This window comes from Lolium perenne, chromosome 2, assembly GCF_019359855.2.
Source record: "Lolium perenne isolate Kyuss_39 chromosome 2, Kyuss_2.0, whole genome shotgun sequence".
Lineage (NCBI taxonomy): Eukaryota > Viridiplantae > Streptophyta > Magnoliopsida > Poales > Poaceae > Lolium > Lolium perenne.
Window position 1 is genome coordinate 34,250,108 of NC_067245.2, and position 15,291 is coordinate 34,265,398.

At 41.1% G+C, this 15,291-nt stretch overlaps 1 protein-coding gene across 1 annotated transcript in view; it reads left to right on the forward strand.

The window, feature by feature from the left end:
- The window catches only part of LOC127331768 (uncharacterized), a 61,155-nt gene that overhangs the window by 15,635 nt on the left and 30,229 nt on the right, over positions 1-15,291 (forward strand). The gene's annotated exons all lie outside the window — the stretch shown is intronic.

The window sequence follows — 15,291 nt, forward strand, 5'->3', positions numbered from 1 at the left end:
GTTGTTCTAAGTTTGGTGTGGAGGAAGTTTTCAAGGATCAAGAGAGGGAGATGATACAACATGATCAAGGAGAGTGAAAGCTCTAAGCTTGGGGATGCCCCGGTGGTTCACCCCTGCATATATCAAGAAGACTCAAGCGTCTAAGCTTGGGGATGCCCAAGGCATCCCCTTCTTCATCGACAAATTATCAGGTTCCTCCCCTGAAACTATATTTTTATTCCATCACAGCTTATGTGCTTTTCTTGGAGCGTCGGTTTGTTTTTGTTTTTTGTTTTGTTAGAATAAAATGGATCCTAGCATTCATTGTGTGGGAGAGAGACATGCTCCGCTGTAGCATATGGACAAGTATGTCCTTAGGCTCTACTCATAATATTCATGGCGAAGTTTCTTCTTCGTTAAATTGTTATATGGTTGGAATTGGAAAATGATACATGTAGTAATTGCTAAAATGTCTTGGATAATGTGATACTTGGCAATTGTTGTGCTCATGTTTGAGCTCTTGCATCATATGCTTTGCACCCATTAATGAAGAAATACATAGAGCATGCTAAAATTTGGTTTGCATATTCGGTCTTTCTAAAGTCTAGATAATTTCTAGTATTGAGTTTGAACAACAAGGAAGACGGTGTATAGTCTTATAATGTTTTCAATATGTCTTTTATGTGAGTTTTGCTGCACCGCTTCATCCTTGTGTTTGTTTCAAATAGCCTTGCTAGCCTAAACCTTGTATCGAGAGGGAATACTTCTCATGCATCCAAAATACTTGAGCCAACCACTATGCCATTTGTGTCCACCATACCTACCTACTACATGGTATTTCTCCGCCATTCCAAAGTAAATTTCTTGAGTGCTACCTTTAAACAATTCAAAATTTATCACCTCTGATTTGTGTCAATGGTTTATAGCTCATGAGGAAGTATGTGGTGTTTATCTTTCAATCTTGTTGGGCAACTTTCACCAATGGACTAGTGGCTTCATCCGCTTATCCAATAATTTTGCAAAAAGAGCTGGCAATGGGATTCACAGTCCCAAATTAATTAATAAAATAGACACTCCTCCATGGTATGTGATTGTTGGACGGCACCTGAAGGATTCGGTTAGCGATGGCTTGAGGAAGCAAAGGTGGGGAGGAGTGTCATCATAATAAAACTAAAATAAAAAGGCACTCCTTCATGGTATGAGATTGTTGGCAGGCACCCGAAGGATTCGGTTAGCCATGGTTTGTGAAAGAAAGGTTGGAAGGAGTGCCACATAAAAATAAAATAAAATGGAAGCCGCTCTTTGAAGGTTTGTCTGGCAAGGGGGTTAGAGTGCCCACTACCATTCGTTGACAACAACAAACACCTCTCAAAATTTTACTTTTATTGCTCTCTATATGTTTTCAAAACCAAAGCTCTAGCACAAATATAGCAATCGATGCTTTTCCTCTTTGAAGGACCATTCTTTTACTTTTATTGTTGAGTCAGTTCACCTATTTCTCTCCACCTCAAGAAGCAAACACTTGTGTGAACTGTGCATTGATTCCTACATACTTGCATATTGCACTTGTTATATTACTCTATGTTGACAATATCCATGAGATATACATGTTACAAGTTGAAAGCAACCTCTGAAACTTAATCTTCCTTTGTGTTGCTTCAATGCCTTTACTTTGAATTATTGCTTTATGAGTTAACTCTTATGCAAGACTTATTGATGCTTGTCTTGAAGTACTATTCATGAAAAGTCTTTGCTATATGATTCACTTGTTTACTCATGTCATATACATTGTTTTGATCGCTGCATTCGCTACATATGCTTTACAAATAGTATGATCAAGGTTATGATGGCATGTCACTCCAGAAATTATCTTTGTTTATCGTTTACCTGCTCGGGACGAGCAGGAACTAAGCTTGGGGATGATGACCCACAAGTATAGGGGGTGTATCGTAGTATTTTCGATAAGTAAGAATGTCGATCCCAACGAGGAGCAGAAGGTGTTGACAAGCAGTTTCGATGAAGGATTCACTGTAAATGCTCACAGACAAGTATTCAGGGGGTTTTGATGTAACAGTTGAATAAAGTACGAGTAAGTAAAGTGCGAGAGTAACAATTGCAGCGAGTGGCCCAATCCTTTTTAGCACAAAGGACAAGCCGGTTTGTTTACTTATAATGACCAAACGTTCTCGAGGACACACGGGATTTTAGTCTAGTGCTTTCGCTACATACGGCTAAATAATCTTCATTGTTATGATAAGTGTTGTGTGGGTGAACCTATGCTAATGTACCGCCCTTCCTAGGACTAATACATACTTGTGATTATACCCCTTGCAAGCATCCGCAACTACAAGAAAGTAATTAAGAATAAATCTAACCACAACCTTAAACTACGAGATCTGCTATCCCTCCTGCATCGATATACCAACGGGGGTTTAGGTTTCTGTCACTCCGGCAACCCCGCAATTGGCAAACGAGTACAAGATGCATTCCCCTAGGCCCATAAATGGTGAAGTGTCATGTAGTCGACGTTCACATGACACCACTAGAAGAATAACACCACAACTTAAATATCATACCATTGAATATTACTCAACCATAGTTCACTACTAACATTTAGACTTCACCCATGTCCTCAAGAACTAAACGAACTACTCACGAGACATCATATGGAACATGATCAGAGGTGATATGATGATGAATAACAATCTGAACATAAACTTGGTTCAATGGTTTCACTCAATAGCATCAACAACAAGTAGAAATCGATACCGGGAGAGTTTCCCCTATCAAACAATCAAGATCAAACCCAAATTGCTACGGCGGTGACGGTGTCCAGCGGTGGAGACGGCGGTGATGATGGTGGAGATGATGATGATGGTGATGGAGATGATGTCCAGCTCGATTACGGTGACGATGGCGTCGATTTCCCCCTCCGGGAGGGAATTTCCCGGCGGATTCTGCCTGCCGGAGAGCTCTTTTCTCTCTGGTGTTCTCCGCCCCGCAGGCGGGCTGTAACTCTTCGCGAGGTACCCTCGTGGCTTAGGTTTTCGGACGAAGGGTTTCGCTAAGAAAAGGAGGCGAAAGGGCTGTGGGGCCCCCACACCACAGGGTGGCGCGGCCCGGCCCTGGGTCGCGCCGCCCTATGGTGTGGGCCCACCTTGGGTCCAGCTGGCTCCTCCTTCTGGCTTCCTGCGTCATCTTGAACACTAGGCTTGTTGGTATAATTTCCTTCCACAGTTGATCTTCCGAAATATTGCGTTCTGACGGTGCTTTTTCCAGCAGAATCCTGGCTCCGGTGCTTGATCCTCCAATAATGATGAAACATGCAAAATAGATGAAATAACATAAGTATTGTACCCAAATATGAAATATATCAATGAATAACAGCAAATTATGATATAAAATAGTGATGCAAATTGGACGTATCAACTCCCCCCAAGCTTAGACTTCGCTTGTCCCCAAGCGAAACTGAGCTCGGTAAACAGGACCACATGTTTATGGAGTGAAGAGTCGATAAATAAAATACGGACAAGAAGCATCATATTCATTCACACAAGACATTATAGTAAACAACTTCCTCATATAACTCAACTTGAAACAAGTATAAGGTAATCACAAATAAAGGTGCATAAGAAATCATAGTTGGTGATGGCAAACTTCGTTCTTGGTCAGAGAACAATTAACAGATTATACTTATCTCATTGAGCAGCGCTCTCATGTTAAAGTTTATAAGGCACAACTTGCATACTCAATCATAATGGTCTCCTCAAGATCATTGATAACTTGCAAAGTTATATTCATTCAGATAAAACTTGTACTAAACAAAGAAGAATAAAAGACATGATGAAGCAAATCACAATATAATGGTTTGATCACAACTACTCAAATGCTTGCTTGAGATGGAGGGAAATAGGTTTATTGACTCAACATAAAGTAAAAGACAGGCCCTTCGCAGAGGGAAGCAGGGATTAAATCATGTGCTAGAGCTTTTTCAGTTTTGAAATCATATAGAGAGAATAAAAGTAACATTTTGAGAGGTGTTTGTTGTTGTCAACGACTGGTAGCGGGTACTCCAACCCCCTTGCCAGACAAACCTTCAAAGAGCGGCTCCCATTTTATTTTCATTTTATATGGCACTCCTTCCAACCTTTCTTTCACAAACCATGGCTAACCGAATCCTCGGGTGCCTGCCAACAATCTCATACCATGAAGGAGTGCCTTTTTATTTTAGTTTTATTATGATGATGACACTCCCCCCAACCTTTGCTTACACAAGCCATGGCTAACCGAATCCTTCGGGTGCCGTCCATCAATCACATACCATGGAGGAGTGTCTATTTAGTTTAATTAATTTGGGACTGGGAATCCCATTGCCAGCTCTTTTTGCAAAATTATTGGATAAGCGGATGAAGCCACTAGTCCATTGGTGAAAGTTGCCCAACAAGATTGAAAGATAAAACACCACATACTTCCTCATGAGCTATAAAACATTGACACAAATAAGAGATACTAAGTTTTGAATTGTTTAAAGGTAGCACATGAAGTATTTACTTGGAATGGCAGAAAATACCATGTAGTAGGTAGGTATGGTGGACACAAATGACATAGGTTTGGGCTAAGGTTTGGATGCACGAGAAGTATTCCCTCTCAAGTCTGAGTTTTTGGCTAGCAAGGTTAATTAGCAAGCATAAGAGTTGAAGGAAACAAACAAATATACATGTGATAGAAACAATCATGCATCTTCCTTGTAAGCACAAACAATTTTAACTTCAGAATAGGCTATGAGCTAACAAGAAAGAAAGACAATGAAACAACTACATGTATTTCTCTTTTCTACTTAAACCTCAAAGTGTTGTTGCTATTGACCAATGCTAAGTTTGCCAAAACCAAATAGATTTATTCAATGCTCCCAAAGTGATACCAATACTAACAACAAGGTAAATCATATAATAGAGATTGCAAACTAAAATAAGATGTGCAATATGTAAATGATAAGACTTCTCATTAATATTCCATAACGATAACTCACACCAAGGGATACATAGATAACCAACTAAAGGAGAGATACTTCCAAACTGCAACCCATCTTATATGATAACTTCCCTACTCATGATATGACACTACTTGACAGCAAAACGTAAAAGATAGTGATGATGTGATACCGCGGCACTCCTCCAAGCTTGGAACAAACCAAGGGGATGCCAATACCGATGATGAATTACTCCTTTGGCGATGGTGGTGATGAATTCCTAACAAGCTTCTCAATAAGCTCCTGAAGCTCATCAATCCTGTATGTGAGATTGCGAATCATCTCCGAATTGTGCTCGACACGGTTAAGGAGTCTGTCCGACGGCGAGTCCCAACTCTTGGAGTTATTTCCCCACTCTTCGGCCTCAGTCTCCCTCCTTCCTGCAGTGTTAGAGCGATCTATATCCCACTGGCTAGGCAATGCTGCCTTTGGAGTCCCTTCAATTTGATTATTGAAAATTAGATTGTGGAAGGGATGGTGAATGCCTGATAGAGATGTTTTCGGAGCTAGGTAATGACGTGGAACCGCTCCTCCAGTGCGAATTCTTGCGCTCTTGTTTGCACTAAAAGGGTTGTCCACCACCTTGATGCTTGCGATGGTAGCACTCGGGTGTGCGCGCGAATCTTCCTCCACCTCTTCTTCATCCTCTTCCTTGACGTCTTTGTCCTCCTCTTTCCACCCAAGATCTCGATTATCTTCATCCGGAAACTCCTTGCCCTTGTTCTTGGAGACCATGGTGCTTCTAGACTGAAAACAGATCCTGGCAGAAACAGCTCGAAACAAAACACGTCGAGAAAATGATATACGGACCTCCAGGGGTCCGGGGGATTATATAGCAAAAAATTTCACGACAAACGGAAAGTACCAGATCGAACCAGGGTCGGAAAGGGGCGACGAGGCGGCCAGACCATAGGTCGGCGCGGGCCCAGGTCAGGCCGCGCCGGCCTATGGTGGCACGCCCTCGTGCGTCCTTTCCACTCCGTTTTGAACTCGTAATTTTTCATATTTTCCAAAAACAGCAAAAATATTGTTCGGAAAGTAAATCGCGTACTTTTCATTACCAAGATCAAGTTACCTATTCAAAGTCGGGTTCTGGCGGCCTGTCAATTTGCCCTTTGATGAAAGCTTCCGGTGTTTCCACTTGAATAATATCAACATCAACATTATAGGAATCACCTGAGATATAATGCTTGAGTCTTTGTCCATTCACCACTTGCGTGGCATTGCCTTGGAGAGAGCTAATTTTGATTGCTCCTGAACGATACACCTCCTCGACAACATATGGTCCTTCCCATTTCGAGAGTAATTTCCCTGCAAAGAGTCTGAGACGAGACCGATACAATAGGACTTTATCCCCAATATTAAATTCTCTTTTGATAATCCTTCTATCATGCCATTTTTTAACTTTCTCTTTAAAGAGTTTAGCATTTTCATAAGCTTCACTTCTCCATTCATCTAGAGAACTCAATTGCAACAACCTCTTATTACCGGCAAGTTTAGGATCTTTATTTAATTCTCTAACAGCCCAATAAGCTTCGTGCTCTAGTTCTAAAGGTAAATGACAAGCTTTCCCATAAACCATTTTATAAGGTGACATTCCCATGGGATTTTTATAAGCAGTTCTATAAGCCCATAGTGCATCCTTCAATTTACTAGCCCAATTCTTTCTAGTTTTATTAACAGTCTTTCCCAAAATAGATTTAATCTCTCTATTTGATAATTCTACTTGACCACTAGTTTGAGGATGATAAGCGGAAGCAATTCTATGATTAATACCATACTTAGCAAGAGTTTTTCTAAAACCTCCATGAATAAAATGAGAACCTCCATCAGTCATAATATATCTAGGCACTCCAAATCTAGGAAAAATAATGTCTAAAAGCATTCTTAAAGAGGTCTCACCATCAGCACTTTTTGTAGGTATGGCTTCCACCCATTTGGTAACATAATCAACAGCAACAAGTATATGAGTGTTACATTTTGAAGAGGGAAAAGGTCCCATGAAGTCAAATCCCCAACAATCAAACGGTTCAATAACAAGAGTATAATTCATAGGCATTTCATTACGTCTGGAGATATTACCAACCCTTTGGCATTCATCACAAGATAAAATAAACTTTCTCGCATCCTTGAAGAGAGTTGGCCAATAAAAACCTGATTGTAGAACCTTTTGCGCGGTTCTTTCTCCGGCATGATATCCTCCATAAGTACTACCATGACATTTACTCAATATCTCTTGTTGTTCATATTCGGGAACACATCTTCGCATAATACCATCCACTCCTTCTTTATATAAGTGTGGGTCATCCCAGAAATAATGCCTCAAGTCGTAAAAGAATTTCCTCCTTTGCTGAGCTGAAAAGGTTGGAGGCAAGTACTTGGAAACAATAAAGTTAGCATAATCAGCATACCAAGGACTGTCTCGCGAGCTCACCTTTATTACAGCCAATTGTTCATTTGGAAAACTATCATTAACAGGAACAGGATCATAATCAATATTTTCCAATCTAGACAAATTATCAGCAACAGGATTATCAGCACCTTTCCTATCTACAATATGTAAATCAAATTCTTGCAAAAGAAGTACCCATCTAATAAGCCTCGGCTTAGCATCTTTCTTTGTCATAAGGTATCTAATTGCAGCATGATCAGTATGAATCGTAACTTTTGAATCAACAATATAAGATCTAAACTTATCGCAAGCAAAGACTACAGCTAATAATTCTTTTTCAGTTGTAGCATAATTTCTTTGAGCAGCGTCAAGAGTTTTACTAGCATAATGAATAACATTCAGTTTTTTATCTACTCGCTGTCCAAGAACAGCGCCTACAGCAAAATCACTAGCATCACACATAATTTCAAAAGGCAAATTCCAATCAGGAGGTTCAACTATAGGAGCAGCTGTTAAGGCTTTCTTAAGAGTTTCAAAAGCTTCCTTACAATCGTCATCAAAAACAAAAGGTACGTCTTTTTGAAGAAGATTAGTAAGAGGCTTTGAAATCTTGGAGAAATCTTTAATAAATCTCCTATAAAACCCAGCATGACCAAGAACACTACGAATACCTTTAACATCCCTCGGATAGGGCATCTTCTCAATTGCTTCAACTTTAGCTCTATCAACTTCAATACCTTTCTCAGAAATTTTATGTCCCAATACAATTCCTTCATTAACCATAAAGTGGCATTTCTCCCAATTAAGAACAAGGTTAGTTTCTTCACATCTCTGCAAAACTTTATCAAGGTTTCGCAAGCAACTATCAAAAGAATTCCCATAGACGGAAAAATCATCCATGAATATCTCTACAATACTGTCACAAAAACCATGAAAAATAGCAGACATGCATCTTTGAAAAGTAGCAGGAGCATTACATAAACCAAAAGGCATACGTCTATAAGCATAAGTTCCATAGGGACAAGTAAAAGTGGTTTTCTCTTGATCTTTAGTTTTAACAGCAATTTGTGAAAATCCAGAATAACCATCAAGAAAGCAAAAATGAGTATTTTTAGACAATCTTTCTAGCATTTGATCAATAAATGGTAAAGGGTAATGATCTTTCTTAGTAACTTTATTAACTTTTCGAAAATCAATGCACATTCTATACCCTACGACTACTCTTTGAGGGATGAGCTCATCATTATCATTAGGCACAACAGTCATTCCTCCTTTCTTGGGAACGCAATGCACATGACTAACCCATCTACTATCAGCAATAGGATATATAATACCAGCTTCAAGAAGTCTTAATACCTCATTCCTTACCACTTCCTTCATCTTCGGAATTAGACGACGCTGAGGTTCAACAACAGGCTTCGCATCATCTTCCATATTAATGGCGTGTTGGCAAATAGAGGGAGAAATCCCCTTCAAATCATCAAGAGTGTAGCCAATAGCTCCTCGGTGTTTCTTCAATATTTCCAATAACCTTTCTTCTTCAAACTCTGTAAGCTTAGAACTAATAATAACAGGATATATTTTCTTATCATCAATATGAGCATATTTAAGATTATCAGGCAAAGGCTTTAAATCAAAAACAGGATCTTCCTTTGGTGGCGGTGTTGTACCCAGATCTTCCACCGGTAAATCATGCTTAAGAATAGGTTGGAGAAGAAAAATTTCCTCAAGCTCATCTCTTTCTTTCCTAAAAACTTCACTCTCGCTATCCTCCAAATGTTGCTGCAAAGGATTGTTAGGAACAAGAACAATAGATGCACATTGCTCCATTTTAAAATCATTACTAGGCAAATCAGCTTTATAAGGAGTTTTGGTAAATTTAGAGAAGTTAAACTCATAAGATTCACCAGCAAATTTAGTCAAAATTTTCTCTTTCTTGCAATCTATAATAGCTCCACAAGTATTTAGAAAAGGTCTACCAAAAATAATAGGACAATAATCACTAGCAGCAGAACCAAGTACCAAAAAGTCAGCAGGGTATTTAATCTTACCACATAGAACTTCCACATCTCGAACAATACCAATTGGAGAAATAGTTTCTCTATTAGCCAGCTGAATAACCACATCAATATCTTCAAGTTCACAAGAATCAATTTCGTGCATAATCTCCGTGTAAAGCTCATAAGGAATAGCACTAACGCTTGCACCAATATCACATAATCCATAATAGCAATGATCACCAATTCTAACAGATAGCATAGGCACACTAACTTGTTTGGGTTTATTAGGATGTGAAACAATATTAGAAGCATCTTCACAGAAAATAATATGACCATCCTCCACATTTTCAGTCACAAGATCTTTAACTATTGCAATAGCAGGTTCAACTTTTATTTGTTCTTCAGGTTCTACAGGTTTCTTTTCACTTTTATGAACCGCACTATTTATAACAGAGTACTCCTTCATTTTAGCAGGGAAAGGAGTTTTTTCAATATAAGCTTCAGGAATAACATGATCAGCAGTTTCAACTACAACGCATTTATTAATAGCTGAATCAATTTTATCTTTATACGGTTCATGATACTTATCAAAATTCTTCTTAGGCAATTCATAATGAGAGGCAAAAGCTTTATAAAGATTTGTAGCAACTTGAGAATCAAGACCATATGTAGCACTCATATTACGAAATTTATCAGTATCCATAAAAGCTTCAATGCATTTATAATCATAAATTATACCTGATTCTCTATCCTTGTCGTTCTCCCAACCTTCAGTATTTTCTTGGATCCGATCAAGAAGGTCCCTTTTAAACTCTTCTTTGTTGCGTGTAAATGATCCAAAACAAGAAGTATCCAGCAAGGTCTTGTCTTGAAAAGAAAGTCTTGCATAGAAATTATCAATAATAACATTACCAGGAAGCTCATGAATGGGGCATTTGAGCATTAAAGACTTCAATCTCCCCCAAGCTTGGGCAATACTCTCTCCATCATGAGGCCAAAAATTATATATGCGATTCCGATCCTTGTGAATTTCACTTGGAGGATAGAACTTAGAATAAAACCGGGGCACAATATCATTCCATTCAAGAGAATCCCCATTATCCAGTAATTTATACCAATGCGCCGCCTTACCAGACAGCGATAAAGAGAATAGTTTCTTCCTCACTTCATCCATAGCAATACCTGCACACTTGAATAAACCGCATAATTCATGTAAGAACAATAAATGATCCCCAGGGTGGACAGTTCCATCCCCTTCATAGCGGTTATCCATAACACATTCAATAATTTTCATAGGTATTTTATATGGTATCACTTCCTCACCTGGCGCCTCATCCACTACCGTTGCAGTAGTAGTAGATTTCCCAAATAGAAATTGAAGAGAAGATCTCTCCATAATGACTTATAGCAGCAGGCAGAAATAAAATCAGCACAAACAGTAAAGGTTTTCCTTACCAATTCCACTTACCAATAGCGCTTCACTCCCCGGCAACGGCGCCAGAAAATAGTCTTGATGACCCACAAGTATAGGGGGTGTATCGTAGTATTTTCGATAAGTAAGAATGTCGATCCCAACGAGGAGCAGAAGGTGTTGACAAGCAGTTTCGATGAAGGATTCACTGTAAATGCTCACAGACAAGTATTCATGGGGTTTTGATGTAACAGTTGAATAAAGTACGAGTAAGTAAAGTGCGAGAGTAACAATTGCAGCGAGTGGCCCAATCCTTTTTAGCACAAAGGACAAGCCGGTTTGTTTACTTATAATGACCAAACGTTCTCGAGGACACACGGGATTTTAGTCTAGTGCTTTCGCTACATACGGCTAAATAATCTTCATTGTTATGATAAGTGTTGTGTGGGTGAACCTATGCTAATGTACCGCCCTTCCTAGGACTAATACATACTTGTGATTATACCCCTTGCAAGCATCCGCAACTACAAGAAAGTAATTAAAAATAAATCTAACCACAGCCTTAAACTCTGAGATCCTGCTATCCCTCCTGCATCGATATACCAACGGGGGTTTAGGTTTCTGTCACTCCGGCAACCCCGCAATTGGCAAACGAGTACAAGATGCATTCCCCTAGGCCCATAAATGGTGAAGTGTCATGTAGTCGACGTTCACATGACACCACTAGAAGAATAACACCACAACTTAAATATCATACCATTGAATATTACTCAACCATAGTTCACTACTAACATTTAGACTTCACCCATGTCCTCAAGAACTAAACGAACTACTCACGAGACATCATATGGAACATGATCAGAGGTGATATGATGATGAATAACAATCTGAACATAAACTTGGTTCAATGGTTTCACTCAATAGCATCAACAACAAGTAGAAATCGATACCGGGAGAGTTTCCCCTATCAAACAATCAAGATCAAACCCAAATTGCTACGGCGGTGACGGTGTCCAGCGGTGGAGACGGCGGTGATGATGGTGGAGATGATGATGATGGTGATGGAGATGATGTCCAGCTCGATGACGGTGACGATGGCGTCGATTTCCCCCTCCGGGAGGGAATTTCCCCGGCGGATTCCTGCCCGCCGGAGAGCTCTTTTCTCTCTGGTGTTCTCCGCCCCGCAGAGGCGGCTGTAACTCTTCGCGAGGTACCCTCTGTGGCTTAGGTTTTCGGGACGAAGGGTTTCGCGAAGAAAAGGAGGCGAAAGGGGCTGTGGGGCCCCCACACCACATGGTGGCGCGGCCAGGCCATGGGCCGCGCCGCCCTATGGTGTGGGCCCACCTTGGGTCCAGCTGGCTCCTCCTTCTGGCTTCCTTCGTCATCTTGAAAAATAGGATTTTTGGTATAATTTCCTTCCACAGTTGATCTTCCGAAATATTGCGTTCTGACGGTGCTTTTTCCAGCAGAATCCTGGCTCCGGTGCTTGATCCTCCAATAATGATGAAACATGCAAAATAGATGAAATAACATAAGTATTGTACCCAAATATGAAATATATCAATGAATAACAGCAAATTATGATATAAAATAGTGATGCAAATTGGACGTATCAGGGGATGCTGATACGTCTCCGACGTATCGATAATTTCTTATGTTCCATGCCACATTATTGATGATATCTACATGTTTTATGCACACTTTATGTCATATTCGTGCATTTTCTGGAACTAACCTATTAACAAGATGCCGAAGTGCCGATTCTTTGTTTCTGCTGTTTTTGATTTCAGAAATCCTAGTAAGGAAATATTCTCGGAATTGGACGAAATCAACGCCCAGGGTCCTATTTTGCCACGAAGCTTCCAGAAGACCGAAGAGGAGACGAAGTGGGGCCACGAGGTGGCCAAACCATAGGGCGGCGCGGCCCAAGCCCTGGCCGCGCCGACCTATAGTGTGGGCCCCTCGTGACGCCCCTTGACCTGCCCTTCCGCCTACAAATAGCCTTCGTCGCGAAACCCCCAGTACCGAGAGCCACGATACGGAAAACCTTCCAGAGACGCCGCCGCCGCTAATCCCATCTCGGGGGATTCTGGAGATCGCCTCCGGCACCCTGCCGGAGAGGGGAATCATCTCCCGGAGGACTCTACGCCGCCATGGTCGCCTCCGGAGTGATGTGTGAGTAGTCTACCCCTGGACTATGGGTCCATAGCAGTAGCTAGATGGTTGTCTTCTCCCCATTGTGCTTAATTGTCGGGTCTTGTGAGCTGCCGAACATGATCAAGATCATCTATCTGTAATTCTATATGTTGTGTTTGTTGGGATCCGATGAATAGAGAATACTTGTTATGTTGATTATCAATTTATATCTATGTGTTGTTTATGATCTTGCATGCTCTCCGTTACTAGTAGATGCTCTGGCCAAGTAGATGCTTGTAACTCCAAGAGGGAGTATTTATGCTCGATAGTGGGTTCATGTCTCTGTGAATCTGGGGAAGTGACAGAAATCTCTAAGATTATGGATGTGCTGTTGCCACTAGGGATAAAACATTGGTGCTATGTTCGAGGATGGAGTTACTGATTACATTACGCGCAATACTTAATGCAATTGTCTGTTGTTAGCAACTTAATACTGGAGGGGGTTCGGATGATAACCTGAAGGTGGACTTTTTAGGCATAGATGCATGCTGGATAGCGGTCTATGTACTTTGTCGTAATGCCCAATTAAATCTCAATATACTCATCATAATATGTATGTGCATGGTTATGCCCTCTTTATTTGTCAATTGCCCAACTGTAATTTGTTCACCCAACATGCTGTTTATCTTATGGGAGAGATACCTCTAGTGAACTGTGGACCCCGGTCCAATTCTCTATACTGAAATACAATCTACTGCAATACTGTTCTACCGTTTTCTGCAAACAATCATCATCCACACTATACATCTAATCCTTTGTTACAGCAAGCCGGTGAGATTGACAACCTCGCTGTTTCGTTGGGGCAAAGTACTTGGTTTGTGTTGTGCAGGTTCCACGTTGGCGCCGGAATCCCTGGTGTTGCGCCGCACTACATCTCGCCGCCATCAACCTTCAACGTGCTTCTTGGCTCCTACTGGTTCGATAAACCTTGGTTTCATACTGAGGGAAAACTTGCCGCTGTACGCATCACACCTTCCTCTTGGGGTTCCCAACGGACGCGTGCTGTACGCGTATCACTCACCTTCTCTGATAGACGACTATTGTAGAGTGTCTCTATAGGTTTTTAGTGCTTGCGCGCTGCCGCTTAACCCCACCATATTGCCTATGACGTTCCTCTTGCGTCCTCTAAGTCCCCTGCGTGCCTCAAGTACAAAGGACGACTGGTTGACGAATGCTTATACGTCTTGAAGTCTTGTTAAGTACGAACCCGTACTTATTGCTGCTTCTACGGGATATAACCGGGCAGGTATGAAGATATGTTCGATGAAGACGACGTTAGCAAGGTTACCCTTCCGGCTTGGCCTGGGCAGGGTTATGGACGCCATCGGTTATCTTCAGGACTCTTAGTCCAATTTGTATCTTGTCCGTACTCGGATGTATTTGATCTTCTGTATGATTTGTATCTTTGTATGTACCTATTTGTATCTTGACTCGTTGGAGTCGTTGTTGTAATATATATGTTTCTTCTGGGCTCTATTGTAATCCTGTTGTAATGTTACCTCTCGTGATTGATTCCACCCGCATCGCGTGCATGCTTCGGCGTGTACGAGGCGCTTGGTGGTGCGTCTCCTAAAATCGATATCGTGCGGATTTCGGCGGATTCGCTGGGATCCTCATGGTACCGGTTTTGGGGCGTCACAAGTTGGTATCAGAGCATCAGGTTGTCGGTACCCCACTAGTCCAGCCTTTAGGATAACCTTGCCAACGGACGTTGTGTCTAGTGTCAAAACCTATTTTCTAAAACTTTGTTGGATAGTTCCGATTAGCTCTAATTTTCTCCTTACCTATATTCTTTCTCCTCTTACCTATGCGAGTTTTGAGTCTTCTTCCTTATCTGAGTTTTTCCGAGTCTTAGGTTTCCACGTGGGTTGGACGATCTTTGCCTTTAACCTAGTAGGACCGATCTTTGATGAATTTCGCTGGAAGCGCATCATCAACAGCGGCACAACGACTTCTTGGTAGTGGTGTCGCCGATCTACATGGAGCAAGAATTCTTGTTAGTGGTGTCGAGGAGATCGACACGTCGCCTGAAGACCCGATAGTTCACCTCTCTCCCCCGTACCTGGACGTGGAATCTCGGGGCGAGATTCCTTGTTAGTGGTGTCGATTGTAACGGCCCCGAAAATACCCCTACTAGATTTTTGCCGGTTGTTTAGTTTTGTGCATCATCATTGCATCATGCATATCATACCATGTCACTTTGGTTCTTATAAAAATTGCATTTGGATTTTATTTGCCCTCTTTATTTTATATGATTGGTTTTTCTCTCTCTCTCTCTTCTCTC